Source organism: Anas platyrhynchos, chromosome 21 (genome assembly GCF_047663525.1).
Source record: "Anas platyrhynchos isolate ZD024472 breed Pekin duck chromosome 21, IASCAAS_PekinDuck_T2T, whole genome shotgun sequence".
NCBI lineage: Eukaryota > Metazoa > Chordata > Aves > Anseriformes > Anatidae > Anas > Anas platyrhynchos.
This window is the reverse complement of record NC_092607.1, coordinates 4,928,799-4,955,472: the sequence shown is the minus strand read 5'-3', so window position 1 is coordinate 4,955,472 and position 26,674 is coordinate 4,928,799. Positions and strand designations below refer to the sequence as shown.

At 37.0% G+C, this 26,674-nt stretch overlaps 1 protein-coding gene and 1 long non-coding RNA gene across 4 annotated transcripts in view; one reads left to right on the top strand and one right to left on the bottom strand.

The window, feature by feature from the left end:
• The window catches only part of ASIP (agouti signaling protein), a 67,725-nt gene that overhangs the window by 30,679 nt on the left and 10,372 nt on the right, over positions 1–26,674 (top strand). Inside the window, exon 1 of one of the 3 annotated variants that reach the window (XM_072026257.1) lies at positions 11,003–11,206. The exons of 1 other annotated variant lie outside the window; for it this stretch is intronic. The gene's annotated coding sequence lies outside the window, so the exon portion shown is untranslated. Of the gene's footprint in view, positions 1–11,002; positions 11,207–19,375; positions 19,569–26,674 lie in introns of those variants that run through there. One more of the 3 variants, XM_072026256.1, reaches the window with a different exon arrangement.
• On the bottom strand, positions 5,046–25,515 carry LOC110352121 (uncharacterized). The gene is made up of 3 exons (XR_002400555.4): positions 25,339–25,515; positions 7,239–7,373; positions 5,046–6,531 (listed from the first exon to the last, which is right to left on the bottom strand). It is a non-coding gene; the product is annotated as an uncharacterized lncRNA (long non-coding RNA).

Below are 26,674 nucleotides of genomic sequence, written 5' to 3'. Positions count from 1 at the left end.
TCACACACATGCAACTGCAGCTCACTTCCAGAGCGTTGCCTTTTCAAGGGAATAGCCCCCACTGTCAGCAGGACTAGCATGTTACAGAGACCCTTTTGAGTTTCTTGCTTTAATCCCATCCTTCAGTAACAGCACTCTCCTCCAACTCTTTCCTATTTCTGTATTTTGTCTGAGTCACTGTGCCACTCAGTATAGGGTAAATAGAGCCCTTGCTCTCCCAGGATACTGAGATTGCAAGTCTGCTGTGGCATGCACCCAATGCATTCCTCTTAGCTCTAAAGATTCAATATGAGACATTTGTAAGGACTAAACACAACACTGGGACAGTGCGGGCAGCACAACTGACACTCAGTGTTTTTGCTCTCCCTCATCAATCACAATAAGGCTCTTGCTATCACAGCAGTCCTTTTAGAATCCACAAAAGATGCACAGATCTGACGTAGTCTGCAAACCACATGGCTCGGTATCAGTCTTACGTCAATGGCAGAATCAACATTTAGCCACAGCCCTTATGTGATCCACATCCATACAACCACCTGTCTCCCACTCAAAAAAGGGTATGCATTCCTCATTGGGCTTACAGCCCAATGGACAGAGGGCTTACAGCCTCCCCACCTCCCTGATTAAATGTGCTAGGCAAGTTCAGGTATGACCTAAAGAAAAACAAAACAAAACAAAACAAAACAAAACAAAACAAAACAATCAAACAAAAAAACAACAGGTAGAACTAAGACCTTCAAGACCAGTACTACTCATAGACCTTGGAGATGAGGCACTGTGAAATACTTGCTCCAATCCTGTACAGCACATACAACACTTAGAACATTAGTAGCAGTCATCTGCAGTAGTTTATTCTGTTGAACAGCTGAAGGCATTGTACATTGAGCTTGAGGTCAGAAAACGTGATCCCTGTCTAGATATTTGCATAGCGGTACAAGTCTGTGGGGTTTGCTTGCTAACAGGAGCCAGTGTTCTGAAGATTGCATGTGCACTGAAACCTTTGGACTTCCAGTGCCTTTACAGAATTAGCATATCATAGGTCACATTGTAGCCCAGCATATACCAGTAAAAGAAATACATCAGTAACTAGCACTTCAGCTTCATTTTTGATATGGTACCCAGTGAGACTATAAAGGAGAGATGTCATGTCATCAACAGGTGTGGAGCAGAGGGTGGCGGGTGGTGAAGGCAGAAGAGTGAAAATTTTGGACACTACAGACCAAAACGAGCAGAATAAAACACTGCACATATCAGTGTGCTCTCAGGGAAATCTGAAGAAAGTTTATTTATTACTTAGCTCATAAGGCTAGTCCCATACAAGGGGACTGCAGAATAATTGTGTGTATCCTGAACACACTGACAAAAGCATGAGGCCCCTTCCAACTCAGGATATTCTACGTTTCTATCTTCCAAGTTGCAGTTTTCAAGTTTCTGAAGTAATTGGAACCTTATAAAAAGGAGTCAAATATTACTCTGAGCAAGGTTAACATGTTTGTTTTGGTGGATTATGTAATTTAAAGCACTAAACAAATTTTACACACTGAAACAAGCCCAGCCTAACAACGGATCCCAGCTCAGCTGAGCCTTAGATCTAACCATTACAACCCAATTCACTTTAAAGAATTATGGGCAAAGTTTTATTTATCATCATATCAAAAAACAGACTTTCCAACAAAAAGCTTTGTAGCTAGGGAGGAACAAAGTTTTCCATTTCATAGAAATAGTGTTGGTCTGCAAAAATCCTTTGGTCAGACAAATTGAAATATACAATTTGAAATGAAATGCTGTCTTGAAATGTGAAAGCAAAGCGTTACATTCTACAGAAGTTAAGTACCCACTTCAGTATTATTACACTCTTTTGTTGTTCAGAACAATGTTTTGTCATAATTTCTGTGTTTCTACAAAATATTTCACTTAGAGAAAATCACAGCATTTCTTGCTAGCAAAATATTTTTCAAAACAACCCCAGCAAACTCCATAATTTCACTCCTGGTGAAAACAAACTCTGTCTTTAGCAATGTCTGTCAGTAGAAGACTGATTTGTTAATTTTCCTGGCTGACTTGAACAAAAGGTATTATCTTTGTAATTAGAAAAGAGAACAATGAGCTAGAAATGCCACTGGTCTACTAACAATCAACTGTAATTGCTTTACAACCATGAATTAAATTGAGGTTTATTTTATTGGGACTCTATTCAGAAATATCAGGTCATCCAACTTTCTTGACTGCAGATGAAGAGTTCAATCCCTGTTTTTTCTCCCTTTTCTCATAGGTTTAGGACCAGATCAGTTACGGATAATACTTTCAAACATTTAAAACTACTCTTATTCTGGACTCACCTCTTTTTTCTTGCCCAGCTGCAAGCAAGTATGGTTGCTTCTGTCGACCAGCTGCTGTTCAGATTTTGCACACTACCTCCTACTTCAACAAAATCACAGGATGGTTGAGGTTGGAAGGGATCTCTGGAGGTTGTCTGGTCCAACCCCTCTGCTCAGTCATGGCCACACAGAGACAGTTGCCCAGGACCGCATCCAGACTGCTTCTGAATATCTTCGGGAATATTTACCCTTGCAATGAAAAAGTAGTTCCTGATGTTCAGAGGGACCCTCTCATTTTGTGCCTCTTGTCTTGGCACAGGGCACCACTGAAAATAGACTGGCTCCATCCTCTCTGCAAGTATTTATAGACAATCATGAGATCCCTCCCGAGCCTCCTCTTCTCCTGGCCAAACAGTCCCAGCTCTCTCAGCCTCTTCTCATAGCAGATGTGCTACAGTCCCTTTGTCATCTTTGTGGTCCTTCATTTGGCTCTATCCAGTATGTCCATGTCTCTCTTGTACTGGTAAGCCTGGCACTGGACACCATGAGCCAGTTGTTGCCTCTCCAGTGCTGAGTAGAAGGAAAAGATCACCTTCTTTGCCCTGCTAGGGCAAATATTTATTAGTGTATTTTTTGCATATCTCAATTTTCTAGGATATACGAGTTTCTTTGGATATCTTGGTTCTCTCTCTGCTCCACATCTACTGAACCCAATCTGACTGATTTGCCTTCTGTACCCAGTGTTACACAATCTGGTCGTAGATATCTATCCATCAGATGAGGAATATGATAGTTTACTTGTTCAGACTGCATTTCTGATTATCCTTAGTTTCCAGTAAGCAAGAATTCACCTACACAAAAGCCAAGGATTCCTTAAACACCAAGAAATAATTCCTAGCCAAACCATGTGCAGTTCACAGTTGCAGCACAACCAAGAGAATTGATCTAACAAGGAAAGCAACCCCCCGTGCACTTCAAGTTAGTTTTGTTTTTGTTTTTGTTTTATTCTTTTTGTTTGTTTTTGTTTGTTTGTTTTTGTTTTCCCTTATCTCCTTCTCCTAATAAATAATTAAATAACCTTTGTTCAAAACATGGAAATGGTGCTGGGCTTTACAGACCTTTCATGGTAAGCAAATATTTGCCCATTCTTATGGAAACCTACACCCTTATGGAGATAGAGAGGCAACTCAGACAAAGCACTGCAGCATTTAACAAAATCAACTCCTTAAGGAAGGAGAAATGAGAAAAAAAAATGCGTCCCTTATTAAGAGAGCAACAATAAAGCATTGACTACTTTGCAAAGAACCAAAATAGGGAAACAAAGAGCATTCTTAGTCTAAGAATTATTTCTCAGAGATTCACCAGACTTTTACCATGAAACCCTCCCCTCAGACTCAGAGTACCATTTCAAACTGAGGAGTTACAAGGAGATGCCACTTCCCTTCTATAAGTCAACTGAAAGAGGAACTTTAAGTAACATCTGGAGGGGAGTGTGACCTTCCCACAGCAGGGCTTCAAACACCAGAATTTATTCTTCCTATATCCAAGAGGATAGGCCAGATGCTGTTATAGGTAGTTAACCAAAAATGGTAATAAAGTTTTACTTCCATAGCACTCCTCAATCATTTCTGGTCTCTAATAAACCTTGATAAATTAAGCCCTATAAAATTCAGTCCAAAGACATGATTATTGTTTTATTTTAAGAATAAAATAAAAAATGGGGCAAACACTGTTCTGGATCTTAGGAACACAGAGATAGCTAAGGACCATGACAAAAATCAATAAGTTAACATGGTATTTTCTCTTTCTGTGTGTTTACTATCTGTGCTCCAACAAACCTATTTCCGCATCTGAAGACTCAGTCTTCTAAATTTTTCTACACTTCACCCAGTACCTGCGTTACCAGACAGCTGAATTCTGCAGTCTATATAATTCTCAATTTTCATTGAAAGATGATAAGCATCAATACCCACATACACCAAGAATCATGTGCCAGATCTCACCTTAAATAACTAGATGTTTTAGTACTTGCCACTCAACATTTAACAAAGTTCCCATTAGTATTATTCTTTGCTGCTCCTTTAATCAACATACAATTACTTTGGTTTTCAGATTTTTTTTTCTACTGAACCAAAGCTTTTTGCATTATTTGAAGTGCTTGAAATGTTCATTGCAGCAAATAAACTCTGCAATATTATTTTTATTTGCATATCAATCTATACATCTGCAAACATAATCTTTTTATCTATTGGAGAAAAGCAGATATTTCTGGGGTGAGAATCACCCAACCTGAGTCAGATGTTCCTTTTAGCAAGACATGCTCTAAAGGCACAATTTTCCATCTTTTGGCCGTTAAAAATTGTGGTATGATCAGCTCAGATGTTGACATCTTCTGATCCATAAGAACAGAAGCTTCTAAACAGCAAGTATTTTTACCGATTCTCTTAAAAGCTCCCCGATAAAAAGCATACGGTCAGCAACTCTTTGTAGACACTATATTCAAAGCAAAGAAACTTCACTCAAATTCAGAAGTTGACTTCTCATCTCCAGAACAATAAGCTTCTTACTGATTAGTTTAAAGGGTAACTTCAGCAAGGGTAAGCACAACACAGAGCATCAGGACATGCTATTAAGGCAGAAAATAACACATTTTATTCTCACCAGGCTTCTGAGAGACACTCAAGAATCAGCTCCAAGTGGAATGTGTAAATAAAGGAGAACAAGAACTCAACTATTCAACAAGTCTCTTATTTGTGGGGAATATTACCTGGCCTAGACACAGTCTTCCATGTTTATGGATTCCTTATTCAACCAAACATTAATAAAACTGCATTAAGTCCCATGAGAGCCCATACTTGTGAACCAAAAGAAAAATCAGAGAGAAGATAGACTGAAATTATCAACACACTCTCCCATTTTAAGAATATTATTTTTAGTATGTTTCGGTTGTATAAAATTGTATATAACTGCTTAATCAGTGAAATCAGTATCTTCAAGTTTTTTTGTACTTCCTCATTCTCCCATAGAAACACTGGCACCCCTAAGATGAAACATGCTTTGGCCAAAAAATAAAAAATAAAAAAATCTTTTAGCATTTTAATCAGGTACCTTTGCAATTACTGCTAACTTTCACTAGAAATGGGAAATCTGTCAGAAGCTTAAAAAGGAGGAACAATAGCTCTGTCATATAAATTATATTCTTAAGAAGTTATATATTTTTTGACTAATAAACAGATGCAGAAATTATTGAATATCAAAAGTATCAGTATTATGCTGATTTAATAACTCCTGCAGAAACTGAGATTTGAAGCCTTTCATCTCTTTCCCTGGTATTAATCAGTCTAGCAAGCCTAGTCACCGTATAATACAATAAATATAGGTATTTTAAGAAATAGAATTCCCAGCAATGCAAACTGATAGACATTAAAGAAACATGGTTCTTGAGACTCATCTCTTCCTTGACAGAAGCTAGTATAAGAATCATTCTAGCATAAAACTACCATCAAGGATTTCATATTAATTTAAAAATGAAAGTAAACGGTTTGAATATAGTGTGATGCTAAACAAAAAATAATTGCCCTAACTAAAAGAGCACAGAAAATGTCTATTCTTTGAGAGGAAAGAGTTGATCAAAATTACTTCAGTCTATCAAACCCTACATGGATAAGTCATGGTGTAGTACAAAATGCTGTGTGCAGTTTTATAGGCATGTAATAGGCATCAGATTTACAAAGAGATTCAGCTGAGAACACTTGACTAAATTTTTGACTGTTAAACTCCACCTAGATAAAATTAGAGCTTCTTTGTGAAAATACTACTTCCAGCAACATTTCCACTAAAACTTTTTTTTTTTCTTCAGATATGTGGGGCTGCATGCCCTGTTTTTACACTGCAATTTGAGTTTGGGTGAAAAGAAGGAAAGAGATACTGGAGAAATTAGGTCATTGCCACAGACTTCTTAGACGCAGCAATCCACTCAGCACAGTAGGAGTGTTTCTAATTGCCCTGCCTGCAGTCCAGGCAAATGGCCATGCATGTAACATTCATGGACAGTGAAATCAAGATGTTGTTTACTGCTCAGAACTGCCCCACACCAGGGAGACAGCTGTGCCCATGAAAACCCATCTCTTCTCATTTGAAGTTCATGTGTCCTTGTGTATTACTCCCAGATTTCTGTCTAGGACTTTCTGGACTGGAATGCAGGCATCCTGTCCTAAACAGAAAGAAAAGAATATTATCTTTATCTATTCAGCAAAACTGAGAAAGCTCCATTCAATGAAATCTATCATATAAAGTTTATGGTTTCTATTCATTTACATAAAGGAAAACAATGCACTTCACAGCTCAATGGCTTGAGCATTCAAGCTGCCAGTACAAAGCTTGAGTGAGACTTTTGTTTTTCCCCTTTTCCAACAAAGCACCAAGGGAGGATCTGTTAGCAGCCACACAAGCATCCTAATTGCTTGGCAGTGGCTAACATTTTTTCCGTACACACAAAAGAAACCAAGCATACATTTCTCATATGTATTTTCATTAAATGAAATTTGATTTTACAGCTGGCACTAGTTATAACTAAGACTTACAACCTTAAGAATCAGCCTGGAGAGCAGAGAAGCACATCCCATTCAAAGAGGTCTTACAGTAATGCATCCAGTTATCTTTTAGCTGGGAGGGAAAGCTCAGAGACTAGAGGAATTCCTATTCTGTTCATAAAAAAATTGATGTAATATGAATTACTACATGATTGAGAAGTTAAAATAACTCTTAACCATCTGGATAAAATAAAGAGGAATATGGTAAATCAAGACAGAGGAGGAGCTGTAGGCACTGAACCTTATTTGCCACACTTGAAGCATTGCGTGCTACAAGATGTAGGAGAGGTCCCTGGGCTGTGTAGCCCATTCTGCCCATAGTACTTACACAATTACACAACCATTTTACACTGTTCCATGCATTGCTCCTTTCCAGGATGCCATCATTTTGTTCTCCTGGCAGTCTGAATTGCCTGATTGAGTGAACATCAACAGTGTCTGCCAAGTTCTTGATGTCATCTACCTACAGAAAAAACTCAAATCTGTAAGTCACTTAATTCTGTGCCCATCTGCTCTTCTAACTACATCATCTTTAAGCTGTTGAGGGCAAGGAGAATTCATGTGTTTAACTCAGATTTTATTTTTAAAGTTTTCAATTTACTCTCAAGTTCTTATGGTACTGCAGGTGTTTTTTTCAAATATACGACTTGAACAGCCATATGTCTCCAAACCACATCTGTGCTTAATACACCTTTGTCACCTCTCCTGATGGTGGAGTGCCAGGACTTCATAAGAGAAATTGAAAGGCTCCCAAAGACCTCTTAGCGTAGACTCCACCAAGGACAGGTATACTTCTGGGAAGTGTTTCATCTGGACAAATAATCATTTGGAAACACCTGCAAGAAACCCTGTCCAGTGCTGGGGCACTGCAGCTGCAGGGAGAACAAGAAAAGATACCTGGCCCTCTGGACAGAGTTCCAGTCTGAATTCATGTACAATACCATGATAACACACTGCATTACATGCTGAGTAAGAATACTAGAGCATATATATGTATTTGGCAAACACTCAAATACCCATCAAACATCCTGGTTTTAAGTAGTGCATTTTTATCTTCACCAGATAGTGTTCTTCCACCTTGCAGAACACACTTTGAATGTCTAGTATCCAGTTCCAGAAACAGGCAACTGAGCCAATATGAACACCCTGTTTTTACAGGTCTGTGAAAGCAGAAGATATTCAGGGGAGAGGGAAGAAAAAAAAGTTTTCTTCTACAGCTTTGAGAAGAAACATATAAACACAATCACCAACAGGAGCTATGCTGGGTCCTGAAATGGATTGTTGTGTGTTTAATAATAGTGATATTTCCTTTGCAATATCTTGCTTTCACAGAATGCGTAATTCTTAGAAAGATTTTTGATACATGTTTTATTAGGATGTGCTTTTTATTTAATTAAACTTATTCAAATTAAAAAGAAAATGCTGCAAAGATGGCAAATACTATCAGAAGGCACATTTGAATAGAGGGTATTTAATACATAAAGACTTTGCCTTTTAGCTTAAGTAAGAACAAATGCACTAGCCCGATTTTGAAGGGGCTAGAAAGTACTTTCAGGTCTAAAGTTACAGCTAGTTCAAAATGGCACAACTCCATTTTGACCTATGAACTTCAATCACCTAAAAATCTGGACCTAAATATAAATTATTATTATTATTATTTTAGAAAAAGAAAACAGTATCTTTATGCTTTATAGAAAGGAGCAGTAGGAAACTATATAGCCTGTGGAGAGAAGAGAGATTGTATATTACACATTAAGAATGAAAAAGTAAAATTGAGGTTTTACTTGAAAAGCTTCAGTTACAAAAAACATGTCTGTGCTTTTCTCAGTTTAATTTTCTTTATTATACAACCAAAGAGGCAAGTTGGGTGAATATACAACCAAATTCCCTAGGGAATATTCCCTGTGTAATCACTGTCAGAGGCAGCTGAAATAATCAGAGGTTTCAGGCAACTGTGAGCAGCCTCCAGCTGGTTCTGGCAGAGTTATATGCAAGACATATGTTAGGCCAGGTTCAGCTTGATGCAAACCAGATAAACCAAAAGAAGGGCAAAAATGTCAGGAAAATACAAAAAAAAAAAAAAAAAATAAATAAAATAAAATAAAAATAATAAAAAGGCAAATTGCCTGTTTTCCCTTTAAAAAAAAAAAATAATAAAAGTGTAAATCCAGTATTAACTGTTCTTAGTTCTCTATCTCAACTGCGTACAACCAAGGTTGTCCCAAAATGTTCACATAACTAGAGAATATTGGTGTCTATGGAAAGCCTCACTTTCAGCTATTGAGGATTACATGTGTAAGAGTCTGTACAGCTCCAAAACTCAACTAAAGCATCCTAGAAAGTTCTTCTCACTGAAAGAACATCCAGGAACGCATGTTTTGGTTTACATCACTCTTTTCAACCACTCTTCACCAACAGCTTTTAAGGTTCCAATCTTCAAGCATTTATCTACTTCAAGAAGTTGTTCTGCTTTTTAATTTCCCCTTTATGAAAACTTGAGGAAAGAGATTGCCTATATAGCTCATTCGCTGTATGGAGCAATGAGTGACATGCTTCCACAGCCTGTGTGTGGTACATTCCGAACTGTGGAAAAGCACAACTTCCCATGTGCAATGCCCAGCACCACTGCCATGCCTCTAGCAAAAATAAAAAGCAACCAAAGAGGATTTTTTTTTTAAGCCTGCACGATGTTTATTCATGTTTAGTAATTGCTTAATAAAAATTTCCACTCAAATAAATACCCCACACATCAGAGAGGCAGAGCTGCAGAAAGGGAATCAGAAGGCAACCTACACCAGGCCCCAGTTAGCAGAGGCAGAAGGAATAACAACCAAGCAGGTCTTGCAGAACAGGACTCACCTCACCAAAATATCATATCCCTGGCCAGTAGGGAAGAGGGAATTGGTTTGGATGCTACAGCTCCAAACCTCATCCATACCTTGTCCTGGTATCACCCCCTTGTTCCTCATCAGTACCACATCCATTTGGTAGCTGTAAAGAACAGCCTTCCCTCCCAGCCCTCACACGACATAGGGTGAGAAGGAGGAAGGAGAAAGAGGTATGATTCTTATAGCATTATCCATACCTACTTTTTCTATGAGCGTGGCTTGGACAAGGTGAACACCTTGTGAATCAGACTGTACAAAATGCTCTGGGCTCACCCATGGCCAGCAGGTGCCAGACAGGGCCGTGGCTCAGGACAGGCCCTGCACAGCACACAGCGCTGTCAGCGCCTTTTTTTCCTTTTTTTTTTTTTTTTTTTTTTTTTTTATGCTTAACCCTGCAGCATCCCTGTCCCATCTCTTCTCTGTCTCCAGGCTGTGGCAGTGCTACCAGTGTGATAGGAGTGGGGAAAGAAGAGGCGCTAGAGCCAGGCTGCACTCCCCCTCCTCTGCTGCTAGCTGTTGGCAGTCCTGTGATTCCTGAGCAAACTGCTGGAGCAGAGCTGCAGCACTGCTAGGATCAGTGAGGGTCCTGGGCTGGGCAGAGTGGAGGCAGGGGGAGGAAAAATGCTCTTCTGTTGGGGAAGGAAGAGGTTTCCAAGCTGCTGAAGGGGGCAGAGGAAAAGCAGCCCCAGGCCCACAGCTGCACATAGGTCTATAAGTTACCAAAATCCTTGGCAGAAGAGCCCTGGAGCTAAACCAGGACGTCCCAGCAAGGAAACTCAAAGGAACCAGCAAGACGTGTTTGCCCTCTCTGCACTCCACAAGAGTTCATCAGCCTTTCTCCTCCACCACACACAGGACAGAAACCAAGTGTTCAGTGGCTTGATTTTAGTGTCAGGACACTCAAATGCCCTGCCTCTTCAAAAAGAAAGGTACTAAACCCACAGACCTCCTTCTGTGATTAGAACCTGCTATGAAAAGGACACCAAATAAAGCCTTCAGGTCTTTGCTTTCAACTTTTAATAGGTGCCAATACCAAAGACACAAGACAAGTAACCAACAGGTCAGAGCAAAAAAAACGTTACACTTTGACAGTATTGGCTGCTTGCTCCTCTAGAACTGTATACCGGGTCTTTTACATCTTGCATACCTGATGTACAAACTTTTATTGTGTACATACAAAGGACCACATGAATTGACAGCATTAGTCCTATTTGACATTTGCGTTGGAGAGGGAGGGAAAAAAAATTGTAACACTTTAGAAGTACCACCCCTGCCAACATGACTTCAATATTCAATATAAGCAAGTCCTCTCACATCTTCAGTTCATTGATTGAAAGTTCTGATTTATATGAAAAAGAAGCAGAACCAGAACATTAACAATACAGACAGCCGAAGACCAGTAAGAAAGGTATGTAGTAAACACTTTTGGAAGTTCATTTCTAATACAGCTAAACAAAATCTATTGAGCACATCCTGCTGTCCTTTCTGCCTTTAGGCGGCTACTACAATGCCAGGATGCCTTAGTGCTACTGCAGTTCTTTTACAGTTACCTCCTTTTCGTCAGTCGCTTATTTTTTAAGAGAAGAAGAGGCCTTAAAACCTTAGCTACCTGTAAATATTTAGATAAAACAAAGGATTTAGCAGGATTAGTTTCAACTGACTTGTAGTGAAGTCTCCTGCAATGAGAAAAGCCAGAACTGCCGGTCAATGTACAGCACTTCTGCTATGACTTTCAAATCTGGCTGGAAGTACATTCTCCTCGGCTACATGCCTGAGGTGAGTAAATGTTTTGTTATTTAAATGGATGTTATACTTTTATTCGTAATTTTTTCATAAATTTGTACTTTTATATTCTTTTTCTAAATTACAATGAAATATTTTATGACATATAGTTCCAGCAAGAATTTTACGTGCAATGTGGAGTTGTTTAGCAAGACAAAATGAAAATGCAGGGACCAGAGAAATCTATGGTTTAAACAATCTGCTTATATATACACATGTATGTATATCATCTACTCTGAGAGGAATAACACTTGTCAGTTGAAACATGAAGGGTAATAATTATTCACCAGTTATGTGAAATAAAAACTGATTATATTGAAATGAAGAAAATAAGTTTTAGTTAAATTAAAACATTAATTTCTGCAACTGTCATTTATGGGCAAGATAGTGTTGTTTTTTGTTTTTTGTTTTTTTTTTTTTTCATATTACCATTTTGCCTTCAGAAGTTGGACACTTTAGACTGTATATCAAAAGATATTTGGAAATGTATTTTTAATGTGTTCAGAATTTTGTCTTGTACTGGCCTCGAACTCTATGTTATTGGACAAAAAGAAAGTTTCTTCATAGTGAAGAGTTAAACTTCTGTTGTCTGTTTCAGTACTGATCTAATTGAATGTTAGATTGGTGGTGGTGGGTTTGTTTGGTTTTTCTGTTTTTTTTTTTCCTCCCCCCCCCCTTTTTTTTTTTTGAGTTGCCTTCTTTCAGAAACAGAAACTCTTTTTTGTAAATGTTACAGTGTATATGTTCAGATTTATGCAAGATGTTTTGGTGTTTTCATGGTATACATAGAATTCTGAACCCTGTAAACACATTGATGGCATTAACAAGGACCATATGTCAGTTGCCTTTCTCATATAGAAAAATCAAAAGGTAGGAGTTTTGACTACTCAAAGAATTTAGTGAATAGGTGCTTAAATGTGATGCTCAGTTTCATATATGCATGGTTTTGCAAATCTCAGACAGCAGCTCAGACTTATATGACTTAAGGTTAATCCTACCAAGGTTCCAATAACATTAAGTCCATTTGTTGAGGGAGGATGGCAAGTTCAGGTATTTTTTTATGTTACAATTAAATCAACAATTCACTTCAAGTAGCTTTAAACAGTGTGGGGATGAGGGGGAGGAAACAACACAAAGTTTGTTGTAAAGTTGGTTTGGGGTTATTATTTTTCTCCCCTTCCCTTCTAATTCCTTTGCAACAAAAATGTACTGGATTTATTGTGAAAAGAACTACTGAGAACATTCTGATATGAAACATTGCAACAGAGAGATGAGGGAGTATTAGTTTAATCCTATGTGTCACTTAAAATGCTTTTATTTGTTTATTTAAAAATTAGATGTAGTAGAACAATTTGAATCTGTTTTGAAGGTTCCAAAACACTAACATTGCAGCCTGTTTTAATGCTTAAATACACCCGTCAAAGTGCATGACATCTCTAAGATGCGACAAGTGTTATGACTGTAATCCAAATAAATAAAGCTATGAACGCAAGATATAAATCAGCTATGTCATTAAAATGTTATTTTTCCTTTCACGGTCATGACTATCACTAGAGTTTGCAATTTAAAATTTAAAGAATTAATGTAATGAATGTAAGAATTGAAGCACTTCCTAAACCTCACTTTATATATTGGACGTATACTGTGAATATATTTGGCAATTTGAGGCATAATGATGCACCACAAATCAGTTATGCGGTGACCAGAAATATAGCAGGTACTTCAATAAGTAATTAAAATATTTTTCCCCAAAATCCTTACAATTCAAGGATTCAATCCTAAAAACCTGATTGGAAAACCTCTGATTGGAAGATCAGAGTTGAAACAGATGCAACAAATTACATATCCACAAAATATTACTGTCAGTAATTAATGTATTCCTCCCAGATTTAAGATTATTTTGCTATTGCCTCCTTCTTCCCTGCATTATCCCAAATGCCCCACTCTACCTGTTCTGTTATGAATACTGTACATACTTTCTATTCATCAGGCAAGTGAAATAAATTTTAAGGACACATGCTCTAATGTTTTACTGCTGATTTTAGTATAAGCAGGAGCAAGACAAATAAGTTTATAAGGCAAATTTGAATCATTTAGCCTTCAATTAAATCCCTTTCTGATTAAATATGAAACAAAAAAAAGGGTTGGGATTAACTCTTGATGGGTAGATACCTTTATTAAATGAGCATAATGCGAGATGTCATGGATTTATTTTTAAGCTCTTTAATCAACACTTTGCCTAATATTCTTCCAATCACAATGTTTTGATATTTTCAACATTTCTGTGATCATCATACTCTATATATTTCTTTCCTCTGAGGAATAAAACATTTAAATTGCAAAGTAAAAAATCATATCTCTGATTAGGTACATCATCGGGGAGGAAATTCTGAAAGTTAGGGCAACAAATAAAGACATACGGTTAAATCTGTCTGGAATACTTTAGATCAAGGGAGTGAAAGACAACCTACATTATGAATTTAATAGAAATGAAAAAGAATGAGGGAATGACCGTGTTAGACAACATTGCAAACTTCTGATGTTTCTTGTTACTGCATAAGCCTAATCTGTAAATCTAGTCCTAACCTGTAGCTGTGTGTTGATGTTACTAGTTTTGACTGCTTCCACTGAAATATTATACTTTGATTTTTCAGCTATAAGGATAAACTATGAAATACCAATCCTCTCAAGCCTAAAGATAAGGCATTATTTTAAGGTAGTATTATTTTACCAAAGTGTTCTGCAACTATTCATAATATTTTACTCAAAAGCAGAAGTCAGATCTATTTCACTTGTAAGCACCGTATCACATAACACTTCTCCAAATGCTAAGGCTTCTCTGATCATTCTCCAAATAGACCTGTCTTCTTCCTAGTTTATTACAGGAGAAAGTAATTTTCTAGCTGTGCAACTCCATAGAAGTATTAGTAAAACTGCCTCCCACTGAGTTTTTGCAAAGCTAGGTGTGCATTTTCTTGCTTCTCATATTTTTGTTGCATCTACTCACAACAACAACAAAGTAAGAATTAGATCAGAAAAAGAGTTTGTCCAAAGATAAGTGTTACTTCTCTTGGAGAAGAGCGGCAATTCTCCCTCCAGATTGTCCTTCCAGCAAACGTGCTTAGATCACCTGCCAATGTTACCATCACAGAAGCGGACACCCTTCTTTCTATTAAAATCAGCGAGAGTCTTGTAAACGACAGCAACTTGGCTTTATGTCAGGCTTTTTTCTCATTCAAAGTTTTCCAGAATAGCAATAGTTCCCTGATAAAAGCATTTGCAACTGAGGGAAAAAGTTTCATTCTTGTATTGTATAAATGTGAATAGACAAGGGCAGACCAGGCTGTTTTCTCTTACATAAGCACAATCTCAAAATCAAAGAGATGTTGCTGAGAGAAGTCTGGTCTCATACATTCATGAAAGACATCAAGTCCTTATTATAGGATAGTATGGGTCAGTTAAAATATGATCTATAACTATCCACAAACTGCTCAGTGAACCTTGCAGAGATCCACATTTGAATGGCCTACAGACCACATGTGTTTCCAGATCCTCATGGGAACGGGGGAAAAACTCCTTGTCTCATCCCCATCCTAATGCAACCAAAAACATCTGCAGAAAGATGTGCATGTGAGGAGGGGTACCAGGTGCAGGTTTGAGGCAGTCAGGAAAGAATGAACACGCTGTGCAGTGTTGCATTAGGGACGTGATGAAGGGTATGATGAGGGAGCCAGGAGAAATTCTGAGAATATTGAGAGGATGGTAAAATGGGGGGAACAGATGAGAGCAAACAGCATGGGTAATAAAATAAAAATAATAAAAATAATGAAACCTAATGAAAAAAATAAAAGTGAACAAAAGGGAAAGAAGAGTCTGGAGAAAGTCAAGGAGAAAGGACTCTGGAGAGTCAAGGAAAATTGGAAACAGTTGGGTAGAAAAAGAAGTGAGAAAAAATAAGTGTCATAGGGAAGTATGTTCATTTAATAGTACAGGAGGGGAAGAAAAAACAATATGGAAAGAAGGAAGAAGTAAGGAAAAAGTTTTTTTTTCTTTAAAAAAAGGAAACAATAGAAAACATAAGCAAGACAGGGAAAGAATAAAAAACTGACTGACATCAAACAGAAAGGAGGAGAACGCACACAAATGCAGATGCACACAAAGGTTTTTCACAAGGTTGCAATGGCTGGTACTGTGAATGCAAACCAACGCTCCTGAAGATCGAAGACTCTCTCCAGAGTGACAGCTGACCTTTAATTCAAAGAAGCACAAAACAAATTCCTGCAATTTCTTTTTTTGATTTTTTTTTTCTTTTTAAAGGAGAAAGTTTGTAATTATCTTGAAATTAAATCCCATAAATGTTTACAAAGGAGATACAGATTTTGTGATTTGGTGCTGGAATAGAAGCTAAGAGAAGAATCATGCCTTAATTCAGGTAAAAGCACTGTCTGAAAAATAGGTTTTCCTTTAAGGGAAATTTTGACTGTGCTATTTTTCAATTCAAGTTGAAAAAAAAAAATGTTTTGAAGTTTTAAAGTGGAAAAATAAGAACAATGTTTTCAAAAGAAAGGAAACTGTTGATACCATAGATTTCCCCTGCAGATATCAGCACAAAGTTTTAATTGAAATTCTTTCATTTTGAAATGTTTGGTTGCTTTTAAAATTTTTCATGTAATAATTGATAATTGTCAATTTTAAAAACTGGGAATGTTTCAACTCATTGGTTCTACTGCTATGTCATTTTATACTCATCACCCAACAAAACTGAAGATAAGTAGAGAAGGATGAATGAAAACATCAATACACTTTGTTAATGTCAGCCTATATTCCTCCCACTGTCCTAGGTTACTTCTCACCTTCACCACACTGCACATTTGATCATTCTCTTTGCCTCAAGCTTCGCTCCTCAAGCATCTCAAACATGTTCAGTAACACAGAAGACATCTTTCACCCATGTTTCTGGTCGCTGGACACGTTTTTTCCTTTGTACAGATACTGTTGGAGGGTAGTGCCTAAGTGCTCCAGGACAAGCTAACATTCTGGATGCTTTTTGAAAAAGGGAAGGTTGTGCACTGTTTCCTTCAGCAGGAACAAAGCAATCCCCAAATGTTCTGTGATATCATTTTACTGACAGAGTAACAAACGTGATGGCTTCTGAAGACCTTTTGCTACGTTTTGTCTGTAAAAACAGATAAGCAACATCCAATCTGGACTAAGTTGCCTAAATTGATGTCACAAAATCTGTGTAGAGTTATCTACACACATTTCAAACCCAAAATGGAGAAACTAACTTTGAATTAGATAATGAAGGGATTGCAAGCAAAACAGCCTACACATGTGAGACTGCCACACATGTCCAATTTCCATGGTACAAATAATGGCATCATACGCAAGCTTGAACAAATAACTAGTTAACTGCCAGCTGGCCAGCTTCTTAAAAGGTTCTACCGGCTTCCAAAGCACTGTGGCTTGGCCAGAATTAGCTGGTTTCCCATTAAAAAAAAAAAAACTTAGGGGGAAAAAATACGATGATGAGCTATTACTGCCATACTAAAGCAACACATCTTAGTAAAAAGCTATTAATTAGCTTTAAGTTAAAGTCATGTTATAAATGTGAGGCATAGCTGCCTCTTATTCCTTTATGATGAGTACTAAATCCATAGTTATTACTCTGATTGCACTTAGAGATTTTAGTTTGACAATATCAGAGCAAAACATGTTTCGTCAACTGCTCTTCCAAAAGAGACATCTTGGATACAGAAGGTTTTCATTGACTTAAAGTCTTTCCATTTGAAAAAAAAAAAAAAAAAGTGAAAAACCCCCTTGCCCCACCCCCGTGGGGTTTAATCTAAACGCTGGAAGTCTACATCAGCGCCGTAAGTTTGCTTCAATTAATGATACCCCGTATTTATTCTTGGTGATATTGTATGTTTATGCAAGTCTTCTGTGAAAAGCTGAGTTTTGGTCAAATTTTATTCTCCGGTTCTAATTACCCTAATGTAAACCTGGAATTTTTGCATTGTGACTTTACAACTACTGTTGATGGCTTTATTTTCAAAATAACGTGACCTTGAATCAGGAAAGTATACTATAGTCACTTTTAAGTGTTTAAATATTCTAACTCACTTTATTTTAAATTGTGTTGGCAATCTGTTAAAGTATATGTTTATGGGCTTTTTGTACCCTCAGCATTTTACCTTCCATATTTGTGTCATATATTTATTTTTATTTTATTTTTTAAATGGCACAACCCTGACCTCTTTGTTGTTATGGTTCACTCTGGGGCAGGAAAACTGGAACTGTAACACTGGGGAAATGTGAAATCTCCAGAAACCGAGGATTTTTTTTTTTTTTTTTTTAAATAAACTAGCCTATAATGGAATAGGCATCCAATACTGCTAGTAACAGTAGTTTCTTAGAAAATCAGCCACAACACATCTAAGAGAATAATACAAGTGCAGTATTTTAAACCAAGCAAATACATGGCTGCAGTCAGCAAAGTGTTCTTTTAAACTCGTGATTTTTGCAAATTTTTCCAACACATGGGGTGTGCAGAGTTGTTCCAGCAATTCCCATCTCCCCATGCTTTTTACAAATGTTTATAAACCTGCAACCTCAGCTCATGTTATCTCAGTGCGTTCTTTCTCACCTAAACTACTATGTTCTAGGAGACATACCGAGAAAAAAAGAAAAGAAAAAAACAGCCAAAGGAGGTATTTTTCCTATTCAGGAATAATCCTTGCTGTGTTATGAGATCCAGAGGGAACAGTGAACAACTGCCTTCACAAACGGCTTGTTAATCACACAGAGACAAAAGGAGACACGACTTTATTTCATATATCAGCCCCCCACCACCACCACCCCATTCGACATACAAAAACCTATTGACACTTTGTCACTTATTCTAAACCAAGACTCGGTGCCCTAGGCTGCAGCTTTGTCAGAGGCTAAATATCTTCATGATTAATTGTTTCCATCTATCCCATTGCACAGAACTCAACCAAGTAGGTGTAAAAAACAAAAAACACCTTGTGGCACACGTGAAGCACACATGGCTGTAAAATAGCCTGCATAAAGTATTAATATACCATTACAATGTACAATTGTGGTGTATGGAAAGCAAAATTATAGCTTTGAAATTAAAGAGGGACATTTGATACATTTCAAATAATTGTGTCCCACTTCTGGTAAACTCATCTGTTTTTTGCACATGCAGTTATTTTAAACTTTAAAACACACATGCACACACAGACAACAAAAAACACCTTTCCTCCACTATGTTGCTCCTTTTTGTTGCTCCAGCTATAATTATCTCATTGCAGCAGAGTTTAAGACACCGCTATTATCACATTCAGGCAACTGCTGCAGATCTGCTCACACACATACCCAGCATCTGCAATGATCCCTCCAGGGAATGCGGCTGCCCGAGACCGACCCTGGCAGGAACGGGCCCTGAATAAGGTCTGATGAGCATGATTTCTACCAGCAGGTCTTTTCAGTTGTTCCCATTACATAACTGTTTCTACCTGAGTGACAGAAAATAACACCTAGCTGCCTTTTCTCTGCTGCCATCAGCTGAAAATGCCTCAGCCAGAAGAGTGCTGCAACAGGACTGTCCCCCTGGTTTTCAAATGGGAAGAAAAAGGAGGAGCTGAGGGTCAACTTTCCAACAGATTTTTTTCAGAGCAACAGTTAAACAGAGAAGGGTGTTCAAAAAAAAAAAAAAGGGACTGAGAAGAAGCAGAAATCCAAGTAGAAAAGAATAGCCTGTCCATTGTGGTTATAATTTTGTCAGCTAATACATGGAAAACACTTTTTCACCACTTTGGGAGGAGGTGATATTTAAAAGCAGGCTGCTCAGCAGTGAAAGGGGGACTAAAAGCAACTCCAAAAGCTTTGCCTATATTCTCTGCAGATCAGCAGAACAAGGGAGAACAGCTGCTTTAAGTTTCATTTGAGCCTGATAAATAGAATAACAGCTTGCTAATTTGGTAGGACCAAAATATTTAACCTCTTCTGCAGGGCATTTGACTTCCACTGTGTTGCTTGGATGTAAAAGGTTGCGTTTTACTGCTACATTGCACCAGAGATATTTGTCTTCCTTTACATTCTTACCAGTCGTGCAAATTTATCTTCATGGTGTGGGAAGCAGCGAAGTTCTTAAACTGTCTTTGATATTTTACTTTTTTGCTCTTTTGCAGTTATTTTCTCCCATTCTGTGTTTGGCTTCAAACTCTTCCTTTTCAGCATCGTCGGCCGTTTAGAGTGCCTTGATTCTGTTTGATCTCTCTGTATTTTGAGTTTTGTTGCAAATTGTGCTTTAGTTTAGTCGACATATATCTAAGTTTTTTCTTAAACTCTTTATTTTAAATGTTATATTATCTCTATGCACTACTGTATTATGATTTTAATGTTAAGTACATTTCAGAGGCTGTATTTCTCCACTGCTTGAAGAAGTTGGCTAGAGTTTTAATTTTTGTCCTTCAAGTGAAACAAATAAACTTACTGTATAACACTAAAACCTTTATTTTCCTGAAGCTTTTATAATTTCTGAATGATTTTAAGGCTTTAGATTTTATTTTGGGGGCAGTAATGCTTTTTTCTTCAAACTTTGGACTGTAATTCTTTTTCTAATTTGCTCTGTAAGTTCTCTCTATAGCATGTAGTATTCATAATTAGTGTTCCGCCATTAGTATTAATAGTATTCATATATTTTAATACCTTTTATATAGGAAATATATTTTGTTCATAATATTATGATATAATTTATGCAAATTAAAGTAGTTGTTGCTTGCATGTAGACACTATTTATGATTGCCATTTGCAATACCGGTGTTTTTCTTCTCAATTTGATTCTGTTGATTTTTAGTGACTTCAGTTTAAGAAATATAATGAAATGTACAGATATTTCCCTGACGAGATGCATTCATTACTGCTGTCCTGATATTTTTGTTTGTTTGTTTTGCTTCCTCCTCTCCCCTTCCTTTCTCCTTGTATATTAAACAGCTATTTTTTCTTTTGATTTTTAGCCATACGATGAAAGTAATAGCTTATCACAGCTTCAAAAGTGAATTTGTTGCTTCTCTGATATTTTCATAGTTTCTGGACCATCTTAATATCAGAAAGACTTCTGACTGAGACAGGAGGAGTTCTTTAAAGACAGTATTTGACTGTAGAATCTGACTTTTTTTTTTTTTAATAGTTGCATGCATTTTATTTGGATAGTTTGAAGTCTCCTCATAACGTCTTGGGCAGTTGTTTTCACTGTTTGTCTCAAAAGCTCTTTGGAGGCTACATGTTGGGTTTTTTTTTGTTTTTTGTTTTTTTTTTGGTTCTGTTGTGTTTCGTTTTTTTTGTTTGTTTGTTTTGTTTTACAAATAACGTGCATTTTTGTTGGGTTCCCAGATATTAAGGCTACACTTCCCTATGCATCTCCCACTCTATGGGAATTGTTCTTCTGTATTGAAACAGGCTCAGAAAGCTTTAGTGAGTATTCCAGCTCAAACATGAAAACAGAAAAGCAATCATGGCTAGGAAAGATAACCAGAAGGAATAAAAAAAAAAAAAAAAAAGATGCAGTTCTCATTTTTTGCAAGAAAAAAACTATTCATTTTGAAAAATGGAAAAAAAAGCCAACTTCAGTATAGGTTTTTCTTGTTAGTATTTCCTTTGATCCATTATGCATGACAAAAATCTAGATACTCAAACTCATGCAGACATACATGCATAATTAGTTCTCTGTACTTTTCAGGGTAAAAATCTACTAAAAGTTTTGTTGAGATAATTAACAGTATGTTAATTAAGCGTATATATGTGCTTGTGTTGTATATATACTGCATAGGAAATTTATTTCATTGTGTTTTTTTTTTTTTTTGAAGTTTTTAATCTGCTGTTTTTAAGAAATGTTAATGGAAAAAGCCACTGACTTATTGAATAGCTGTCGCAAATTATTTTTCAAATCACACTTTCTTTTTCGATATTTTTTGACTGTGGGTTAATTCATATTAAATAAAAGAGACCTAAGGAAGCAGAAGGCAGGATGGAGCAGTGCCCTGCTCCAACAGGGCTAACTACACCTTTTCACTCATTTATCTGTATTTTTAACAATTCATGGCAAAAAAGCATCTCAGAAAAACAAAAAAGTCACTCATCTACAAATACTAAGGAAACCATTATATTAATAACAACATTTAATTAAGCATTTCATATCTATTTAACATGATCATTTTCACCATTTAGCAAAATATTAAGCAAGGTTTCATCTCATCAATAGAAGTATTCAGTTTAAGATGTGTGAAAGTACTCATATAAACATGTAGCTTTTTTTTTTTTTTTGCCTGTAAAGCATACTTTTTAGTGGATTTTGCCACACGTCCACCACTGATGTATTTCGTGCACCAGTGTAAAGCAAACCTGCCACACGGAGCTGAGCTCAGAGCAGGCTGCAGAAGCCAGCAGCCGATGGCAGTGGGTACGTTCTTTCAGCACAGAGCCCTCACAAAGGCTGCCGCTGCCAATGAGACACGTTTATAGGTAGCAGTAATATACTTGCTTAAAAAACAAATGTTTTAAAGGTGACAAATCCTACTGAGAGGAAGCACACACAATAACCCACACTGAATCATCAGTTGTGACATTTGATAAAAATCAAATAAAGCTCTGCGCTGACCAGATCCAGCTCATGCCTGTGATCAGTTTTAAAAAGTTAGAAAGAATCCATACAGACACCTTTCGGATCCCAAACCATGCTGGATCAGAAGAGACTTATTGTCTATCTTCTTTTTGTGGCAGAGAAGCAGCTCCAGGCAGATCATCTGCAAACAATACAGTTTGCATTTGAGGGAATAGAGTATTCCAACTAGGTAAAAAATTAATGTATACACACACATGTATTATTTAGGGATTTGCCCTAAACTTTTTAATCTTTTGAATGTTAAATTTCAAAGCTTGTTTACCTTGTTTTCTCAATGTATGTCCTCTAGGATTCAGAGGCATGCTCCTTCAGCATGCTTGACTCAAAGCCTGATGCTCAAGACAAAATCTATTTTCCTGGAGTTAGAGGGGTTTCAGAGATCACAGGGTTTGGAAAAAAAAAAAAAAAAAAGTAAAACACCACACTTTGAAATAAATAACAGGGGATATATGTTGAGCCAGTAGGAAAACCAAGCCAGTAGGAAAACCAAGCATGGCAGTGCAATAACAGCAAACACAGCACTTTTGTCTCCAAGATTACCAGCGAGCAGCGTACCCCTTGCATGCCCGAGCTGAAGTGAATATTCCTACTCCTGGCACAGATTCAGACACTTGTAAAATGACAAATAAAAGTGAAGGTCTCACTAGTAGTTACTGCATAACAGACAATGATGCAAATACCAGCAGCTTTGCTTGGAATTTTCATTTCCTAGTTCAAAGAAAAAGTATATATGTATTGTTTTAAGTCTTTGTAGTAGAAAACTCGTTTAAACCTTTGAGCAGTTGTTCTAAAACATAATTATTAATGAACCAGAATAGTCAAGAGCTTGGAAATACTTTAGACCTGACTTCTATTTCTAGTGACTTCATCTCATTATATCTTTGCCATTTTGCTCGAAAAGTCTTCTGTCACTCCCTCCCCCCGTGTCCATACCAAGTATGTTCAGTGATTGAGACACTCTACAGTTTCTCTTTGATATTAAACAGATTGAGCTTCAAGAGCTCTTTTCAGACATACTTTTCCATTCCTTTGATCATTTTTGTTTTATCCAAACTCTTTCCACTCAATGAGTGTTCTTCTTGGAGTGTCTTCCAGTAATAGCCATATCAATGTCAAATAAATATTCTCTCCTATTGAAGTCAGTCCTCTCTTCTCATTCAAGTGCTACATTCGTGCTTTTGACCGCTGTGTTACACCGGGAGCTCTTTTCCACCACAACTCCCAAAACCTTTTGATTCACTGCTTTCCAGAAGAGAATCTCCCCATCCTTAAAACATAATGCTTATTTTTCCCTTAGATTCATGACTATATTTTTTTTCCCTGTTTCAAAAACGTTGTTTTTCTGTGGGTAGTTTATCAATTAATACATATTTCAGCCATTTGTCCTCATCCCCATTTACCGCTTATGGGGCACACATGGATTTCCCTTCTTCTACAAAAAAAAAAGCCGTGCCTTGAAGCACTTTGTAGAGACAGTTCAGATCCCTTGTTGATCTTGTGTAGATACCAGAGATTGTTCCGTCGTCTTTCTTCCATATGGTATACTGCCTGACTCACTGATGCTAGGTTTCTCCACACACAGGCAAAGTTAGTCATAATGTTATTTTCTCACTTCTAAAAGGGTACATAACTGTAACAAATGATTTACCTTAAGTAGCAGCAAACTCCAATGGTTCCAACTGCCATTATTTGTCCAGAGTATAGCTGTGATAATATAACCTTGCTTAGATGTTGGAGGAATGTCTAGAAACCTCAATCTTCTATGCATGTACCACACAATAGAAGCTACTGCTAGCAGTAGATCTGTTATTACTCATTTTGCTTTCCATCCACTGCAAATAGGTATCATGTTACACTCTGAACACGTCTTCCATTACCTTCCCAACAGAAGCTCTCTGTCCTCTGATTTTCACGTAAATCTCAAAATTAATCAACAGAAAAAGCCAGAGAGCTATTTTATTTCATTTTTACTATTAGATATAATTTGATCATTGCTCTGATTTACCACTTTGCCATCATCACCAGGAAGATTATAATTGCCCAAATGATTTCTGAAAAGTATCCAATGTCAGCTTCTACCAGTCACAAGTTAAGTATCTCATAACTCAGATCCTTAAAAATAAAATAAAACACCACTTAGATGTCTTAGTTGTAACATAAAAGTCAATCTGTTCCAGAATATACAAAGAGAGTAAAACCAGCACACAAATCTAAAACAATACAGGTTCTCTATGGAATAGAAATAGGAAAAGACCCGTACTCAGACCTGTAGAGACTCTGACATAGCCACACATAAGGAAGGAATAGAGGGACTTGTCAAAAAGATCATGTCTGTTAATCAAAGCAGTATGTGAACTTTTAGAAAATAATAAGTGAATGAGAATTTCATGTAGTAGTCTCTCCAGAAAGTGAAAATAGAGCAAACATAGTTTTACAGCTTCTGCCTTCCTACATTCTTCAAAGACATGTACTTTCCCCATTTTCCACCTTCTGAAGACATACAATTACATAGAGCTGAAAAAAATATATTTCTCCCAAATAAGCTAGGCAAAACAGAAATTGAGCTCAGAACACTTTAAGGAACATTTTATACAATGACTAGAATCTACTGAGGCAGGAGCATGCTTTCAAAGAGTCCTGCCCCTGGACTTCAAAATAACTTGAGAATCAGAATGTTGTTTTTTAAAAAAAATAATAATAATTAAAAGAAGATTTTATAATAACTTGTTATTAGTAATAATAAAGTAGAAGATTAAAATTGCTTACAAACAGGAAGAAAAAAGATAGCCTATGTGGGCAGATTAGATTCTAAATGGGGCTCATAGATAACAAGGGAGAAGAGCCCCACTGATCTGTATCTATTACATGAGAGAATAACTTCAGCTAAAAAAATATATATAAATAAATAAAAATAAAACAAACAAAACAAAACAAGCAAAATTAAAAAACAAAACAAAATTTACTACTGGGGTAAAAGAAAAAAACATTAAAACACACTTTACATTCCACCAGTTATTCAGAAGACAGGTACTGAAAGTGTTTTAAATCAACCAGTCTAAATAACTTACCACAAAGCATTTAACAGGTCAGCTTATGAGCAGGGAGTATCTCGTAACTGAGAGGAGAACTCAGCATCAAAGAGGAGCACTCCCTCCCCCTGAAATCCTTAGGGCAAGACTCTGGAGTCCCTTCTGTAGTCAGTGCTTTGATTGGCAATTGATCAATCTGCTCACCCATTCACCCATCTCCCCACACCCCCACAGTTTCACCCTATACTGGCAGAATCCTTTCCTCTTTGAAGGGAGACTGGGTAACCAATCTAAAGCAAGTGCTATCTGTTAACTGGGGAAGCTGGGTGGGAAACATTTTCAGTAAGTCAAGGAACAGCTAAATAATTTCTTAAAGTTAAACAATTACATGGATAATAAGGCCATCATACTGGTTTGACACAGATATTAGAAAAACTGGAAAAGGACTTAGAAAACTTGATTTACAAAAAAACAAGAGCAGAGTAAGGAGATCCCTTGTCATCAGCAAAGTCACTAAAGGAACACTACCTCTGCTTCTAATGAAAAAATAGATAACTGAATAGTGGATATATCCACGTGGATAACTGAAGTACTGTGAGAAAAGTAATTTATACTTCTTTTATAATTTTATAATTCTTTGGGCTCAACCTGTTCAGCTGAGCCAGAAGAATATTAGAAAGTTACTTGCTCAGCTAGCCATCTCTTAGGAGGGAAAACAAACAAACAAAAACATTTCTACAGTGAAGAGAAAGGTTCAGAAGGACTCAGGTCCTGGAAAATGAAATTGAACCAATCAGATAAACAAGTTACCAGAATCTTTATCACTCAGTTTAATTAAGAATTAAGCAGTGTAATCCAGGCAGGGTCTATGGCCTGCCACAGAATAAATCAGACCACATGATCTTAGTGGTCCTGTTTGGTTTTGTAAGCCTGTAGCTTCACTACAACTCTGCTCTCCCCTAAATATTTAACAGCATATTGTTTACCCAGTCTTATTGTAGCAGCTTCTGACTTTTTTCTCAAGAGCTCTTCTAAATCGTCAGTTCAATAGTCACTTCTAAATCTAATATAAACATACAGTGACAAGCCTAACAGCCACATGACAGGTAGTATCCATAAAACAGTTTACAAGAACCCCATAGTTCATACTGATCACTACAAATTTAAAATTATTGATTGCTTGTGCCTTCTCCACTTTACTGGAACAACAGCTACTCTCATTCAGAGTTGTTTCCTTCAATATTAGTTGTATCTAAGTGTTTCCATTATTAACAGACTATTCTCAATTTTAAAATTCACTCCACCCTCACTTAGAGTATCTAGCATCTGTATGAAATGTGAAATGAGGATCCATCTCTTTGCTTTACACACACCA